General features: G+C 40.6%; 1 long non-coding RNA gene across 2 annotated transcripts; it reads right to left on the reverse strand.

Moving 5' to 3' along the window:
- Nucleotides 1–359: 359 nt before the first annotated feature.
- Nucleotides 360–5,893, reverse strand: LOC133147033 (uncharacterized). 2 transcript variants are annotated; one of them, XR_009711485.1, is made up of 6 exons: nt 5,741–5,893; nt 5,255–5,447; nt 4,064–4,168; nt 3,257–3,354; nt 2,448–2,552; nt 360–468 (listed from the first exon to the last, which is right to left on the reverse strand). It is a non-coding gene; the product is annotated as an uncharacterized LOC133147033 (long non-coding RNA). The 2 variants fall into 2 exon arrangements; XR_009711484.1 differs by having other exon boundaries at nt 3,257–3,361.
- Nucleotides 5,894–6,286: the final 393 nt, after the last annotated feature.

Here is a 6,286-nt window from a genome sequence, read left to right on the forward strand (position 1 = left end):
CCTCTGTTAAGGGAAGCTCTTTCACTCATATTTTCTCCTCATGGTGGTTATTCTATTTTTGACAAAGTACTTACAATAGTCCGACAAAATAATTGAAATTAGTTATTTTAAAAAATCAACGACAGTCAGTTGAACGACACATGGACGCATGTTTCAACAATCCATCTATAGGTGTGTCTGCCACTGGTTTGTTGAGGCTCCATGAGGAGAACCACTAAAAGCGTGTGATCCAATGGTTGGCTGAATGCTGTTTAAGGTACCTTCTAACTAAAGAACAGCTTTCCAACTAAAAGCTGTAAACTAAGGGAACAAGAAAAGGTCTACAAGGTTTATTTCTTACAACAAAGTCTAACTGAATGTTACCTGTAGGCTGGCATGTTGTTCGATGCTATCATTAGGGTAGGAGTCCTGCAAACTTCTGTCTGGTTCAAGCTGCCCACCATCAACCGGAGCCTGAGAGCCTGTCACCTGGAATTGAAACCACAAATAACTTACCAACATCATACAGACACCACAGAAGACAGACTCAAGACCTGTATAGTTAAATCATGTGAAGTTAGTCCCCAAAACTAAACAAGCCCTTCTAACTAAAGTGTTCCAGTCAGTTCTGGAAGTCTCATCAGGTCCTATAACAGCATCTTTATTGATGTAGTGGAGCATCATTCAGCGTGACACTTTAGCCGTTTAGCTGCTGAGGATGTGTGGAACTATAGCTGCAATATAATCAGCCTCCATAATGTCCGTGACCACAAGTATGATGTAAAAACATAAGACAACCTTCTATCCATACGGCGGGCCCCACAAGTAGCCATATTTCAAAAATCTATTACCGTTTTTTTCCGTGTATAGTGCGCCCCCATGTATAGTACGCACCCCTAAAAATGGCATGCTGATGCTGGAAAAAAGCTTGTACCCATGTATAATACGCACCCAATTTTTATGAATTTTTAAAAAAATTTTTTTTTTTTTTTTTTTAAGTCCCAAAGATCGTCACACACGCAGGGAGGCAATGGGTCCCATTTTTATAGTCTTTGGTATGGTCTTAACTAGGCTGGATGTCATTTTTTTTGTTGGCGTTGATTTCTCCGACTGCCCCTAAACGCACCACCGCGCTCCGTCCGCACACGGGAAAGAGGCGACTCTGTATGGGAGAGACGAAGAGGAATAAAAACACCCTTGGAAACCAAAACTTGCCCCTCGTCGTGAATCGGAGCCGCAACAAATGTTTCGGATTTGTGTAGGGTACATTGTGACAGACGGCAAACTAGCCGGTGATCGAGCGAGCGTCTGATACAAGAGCATTGCGGTCGTATGGAGCGTGTTTGAAGTGAACAGCAGAGACAAAAGGAACAAGGCAAAGTGTTGTGAAATAAAATATTACCTGTAATACGCATTTTGTTATTTGCTGATTGAAACTGCTAATTAAACTGTGAATTGAAACTAATAGATGGAGAACTGAACTCTCGCTCTTTATATAGCTGACGTGTCTTGCGCAACCGTTCTGCGCATCTGTAATGGCGGCCTCCGTATGACGTCCGGTCCGCGATGGAGATTAAAAAACAAACAATATTTGACAATAACACACCATCAAGGATTGCACCATCGCATCAAACGATGTGTCGTCAATTATGAATTTTACTAAGTGTGTTGGGCAGGATGGCTGAATGCGATGCGCGATTGACAACAAACAAGAAGAAAGGTGAGTTTTATTTCGGGGGAGATTTGTCATGTCTCGTCCCCAGTTTTGCTATGTGTCTAGGTTGCCATAGTTTCTGTTCGTGTCACCCCGCTCTTCCTGTGTCACCTCAATCGATGTAACGTGTTTTGTATTTAAGTCCTGTCTGCCCCTCGCTCACCGTTGGATCATTGCATGTGTTACTGTCATTCTGTTCCTGTCTTTGGTAATGTCACCCTGTCTTTTTGTTCCACGACTTTGTCGGTCAGTCCTGTTGTTGGTTTTGTTGTACCATGACTTTCTTTAAAAAAAAAAAAAAAAAAAAAAAAATTTACATTTTTTTTTGTACCCATGTATAATACGCACCCCAGATTTTAGGACAATAAATTAGTAAAATATTGCGCACTATACACGGAAAAAAACGGTATGTGTGTGTGTGAATGATTGCCTCGGTTGGAATAACCAAGACAAGCTTTTAGCCATACGGAGGGCCCCACAAGTAGCCATATTTCAGAAATCTGTTATTAATTGTGTGTGAATGATTGGCTTGGTTGGACTTCACATGGAAGCATGTTTCAACAATCCCATCTATAAGTGTGTGTGCCACTGGTTCGTTTGGGCTCCATGAGGAGAACCACTAAAACCGTTTGATCCAATGGTTGGCTGCATGCTGTTTAAGGTAGCTTCTGACTAAAGAGCAGCTTTCCAACGAAAAGAACAAGAAAAGGTCTACAAGGTGTATTCCTTATAACAAAGTCTAACTGAATGTTACCTGTAGGCTGGCATGTTGTTCGATGCTATCATTAGGGTAGGAGTCCTGCAAACTTCTGTCTGGTTCAAGCTGCCCACCATCAACCGAAGCCTGAGAGCCTGTCACCTGGAATTGAAACCACAAATAACTTACCAACATCATACAGACACAACAAATGACAGACTCAAGACCTGTATAGTTAAATCATGTGAAGTTAGTCCCCAAAACCAAACAAGCCCTTCTAACTAAAGTGTTCCAGTCAGTTCTGGAAGTCTCATCAAGTCCTATAACAGCATCTTTATGGATGTAGTGGAGCATCATTCAGCGTGACACTTCAGCCGTTTAGCTGCTGAGGATGTGTGGAACTATAGCTGCAATATAATCAGCCTCCATAATGTCCGTGACCACAAGTATGATGTAAAAACATAAGACAACCTTCTATCCATACGGAGGGCCCCACAAGTAGCCATATTTCAAAAATCTATTATGTGTGTGTGAATGATTGCCTCGGTTGGAATAACCAAGACAAGCTTTTAGCCATACGGAGGGCCCCACAAGTAGCCATATTTCAGAAATCTGTTATTATGTGTGTGTGAATGATTGGCTTGGTTGGACTTCACATGGAAGCATGTTTCAACAATCCCATCTAAAAGTGTGTGTGCCACTGGTTCGTTTGGGCTCCATGAAGAGAACCACTAAAACCGTTTGATCCAATGGTTGGCTGCATGCTGTTTAAGGTAGCTTCTGACTAAAGAACAGCTTTCCAACTAAAAGAACAAGAAAAAGTCTACAAGGTGTATTTCTTACAACAAAGTCTAACTGAATGTTACCTGTAGGCTGGCATGTTGTTTGATGCTATCATTAGGGTAGGAGTCCTGCAAACTTCTGTCTGGTTCAAGCTGCCCACCATCAACCGGAGCCTGAGAGCCTGTCACCTGGAATTGAAACCACAAATAACTTACCAACATCATACAGACACAACAAATGACAGACTCAAGACCTGTATAGTTAAATCATGTGAAGTTAGTCCCCAAAACCAAACAAGTCCTTCTAACTAAAGTGTTCCAGTCAGTTCTGGAAGTCTCATCAAGTCCTATAACAGCATCTTTATGGATGTAGTGGAGCATCATTCAGCGTGACACTTCAGCCGTTTAGCTGCTGAGGATGTGTGGAACTATAGCTGCAATATAATCAGCCTCCATAATGTCCGTGACCACAAGTATGATGTAAAAACATAAGACAACATTCTATCCATACGGAGGGCCCCACAAGTAGCCATATTTCAAAAATCTATTATGTGTGTGTGAATGATTACCTCGGTTGGAATAACCAAGACAAGCTTTTAGCCATACGGAGGGCCCCACAAGTAGCCATATTTCAGAAATCTGTTATTATGTGTGTGTGAATGATTGGCTTGGTTGGACTTCACATGGAAGCATGTTTCAACAATCCCATCTATAAGTGTGTACCACTGGTTCGTTTGGGCTCCACTAAGAGAACCACTAAAACCGTTTGATCCAATGGTTGGCTGCATGCTGTTTAAGGTAGCTTCTGACTAAAGAACAGCTTTCCAACTAAAAGAACAAGAAAAGGTCTACAAGGTGTATTTCTTACAACAAAGTCTAACTGAATGTTACCTGTAGGCTGGCATGTTATTCGATGCTATCATTAGGGTAGGAGTCCTGCAAACTTCTGTCTGGTTCAAGCTGCCCACCATCAACCGGAGCCTGAGAGCCTGTCACCTGGAATTGAAACCACAAATAACTTACCAACATCATACAGACACCACAAATGACAGACTCAAGACCTGTATAGTTAAATCATGTGAAGTTAGTCCCCAAAACCAAACAAGCCCTTCTAACTAAAGTGTTCCAGTCAGTTCTGGAAGTCTCATCAGGTCCTATAACAGCATCTTTATGGATGTAGTGGAGCATCATTCAGCGTGACACTTTAGCCGTTTAGCTGCTGAGGATGTGTGGGACTATAGCTGCAATATAATCAGCCTCCATAATGTCCTTAACCAAAAGTATGATGTGAAAACATAAGGCAACCTTCAATCCATACGGAGGGCCCCACAAGTAGCCATATTTCAAAAATCTATTATGTGTGTGTGAATGATTGCCTCAGTTGGAATAACCAAGACAAGCTTAGATGCAGACGAAGGGCCCCACAAGTAGCCATATTTCAGAAATGTTTCATGTTCAGGGCTCGAAGCTTATTTTTTGCCCAAGTTGCCCTCGGGCAAGTTGGAGAAAATTTTACTTGCCCGAAACAAAATTTTACTTGCCCGAATTTTTTTGGAGTGGATTTTTACTTGCCCGACACATTTTTGCAATAAAAAAGACAACACTATAAGTTTTGGCTTCATATGCCTTCGTATCCGCCAACCGGAAACAAGCTCTGCTGGTGCGCAGGCGCAGAAGAGCCAGGGACGAGTGAGGGAGCATGCATTTAATTACGAAGCACTTTGCCGTTATCAATGTATTGCAGACTTACACGAGAAACTGACCGCTCCCTAGAAAACAAAATGTCGGACCAGAAGCGGCAGAAGTTGCGAGAAATTATGCACAAAATCGTGTTTTTACAGCTTGAAAACATGGTATTATGGCAGGGCAAGTTCGGGCAAGTGAGCCCCTCTGCCATCGCTACTTGCCCCGGGCAATCGGGCAATCGTTAGTTTCGAGCCCTGATGTTTCAACAATCCCATCTATAGGTGTGTGTGCCACCGGAGCCTGAGAGTAATTAGAGTAAAAAAGACAAAAATCTTCCTTTTTTTTTTATATAACAGATTAATATTCCAACTTGCATACTTGATCTTAATGACTTACTTTTTCACGCCATGGCCATTTAGAATCACCATAGTTGTAATCGATTTCAGTTCCCATTTCTATGTTTTTGATGGCAAAAAGGCACAAATGGGGCTCATCATTTACTATTATTTTTTTCATGGTGCAGTTTGGAGACTTTTGGTTGTCATTCACTAATCTTCCAAGAGAGCCATCCTCTGTTGAAGCATCAATACTAGGAAAGAAAAAAGAAAGAAATTAAACATTTTGTATAATATAACTAGTCTTTTAGTAAAATAAAAGTTAGCTTACAGAAATAAAAACCTGCAACATTTCAAAAGAAAATTTGTGAGGGAAACAAAATGTATTTTTGAACATCATAGCACTAATTAGAAAAATCGTTAATGTCACAATCCTGATGTGTTTTTGAAATATTTCTTCTGAGTGACTCACTAATTTAGGGTATTTTATTCCCGTCTCTTTCTAGAGTTCATAATTCTTGTATAGAAAATATTTGGATATACATACCACCAGTAATGATTCTGCCATTCAAAGTCAAAGAGAAAAGTACTCTCCTTTTCAGAGTACTTGCTTGTTTGGCATTTTTCTACTGGCAGAAGTTGACCCCTGTATTCTAAGATGAAATCTCCTTGTTCAAAGGGCTGGGTAGCAAACACGCCTCTTCCTGCAAGGGCATTTTATATAAAACCATTGGTTATGAGAAAATATGTCTTTTAGATACACCTTTAACCAAATAATTGTGGTGTTATCTTACAATTTAGTACTATTTTGGCGCAATTGCTTTTTTTATTTTCCCATTCATTCTCTATGGGGATTCAACATTTGCTCTAACTTCTATACTTTTTAACTGATTCAACCCGTTCCAACTTTCAACTGTACATCTTTTGCCTACCTATTCCACAACTTCCCACTTACCAAAAATTCCAAATTCGAAATTCAACCAAATTCTCCAAAATGTCGTTTTTCTACTCTAATTTCTACATTTTTCAACCGATTCAACCCATTCCAACTTTCAACTGTTCATCTTTTGCCTACCTATTCCACAACTTCCCA

This window comes from Syngnathus typhle, unplaced genomic scaffold (assembly GCF_033458585.1).
Source record: "Syngnathus typhle isolate RoL2023-S1 ecotype Sweden unplaced genomic scaffold, RoL_Styp_1.0 HiC_scaffold_27, whole genome shotgun sequence".
In the NCBI taxonomy this organism is placed as follows: Eukaryota; Metazoa; Chordata; class Actinopteri; order Syngnathiformes; family Syngnathidae; genus Syngnathus; species Syngnathus typhle.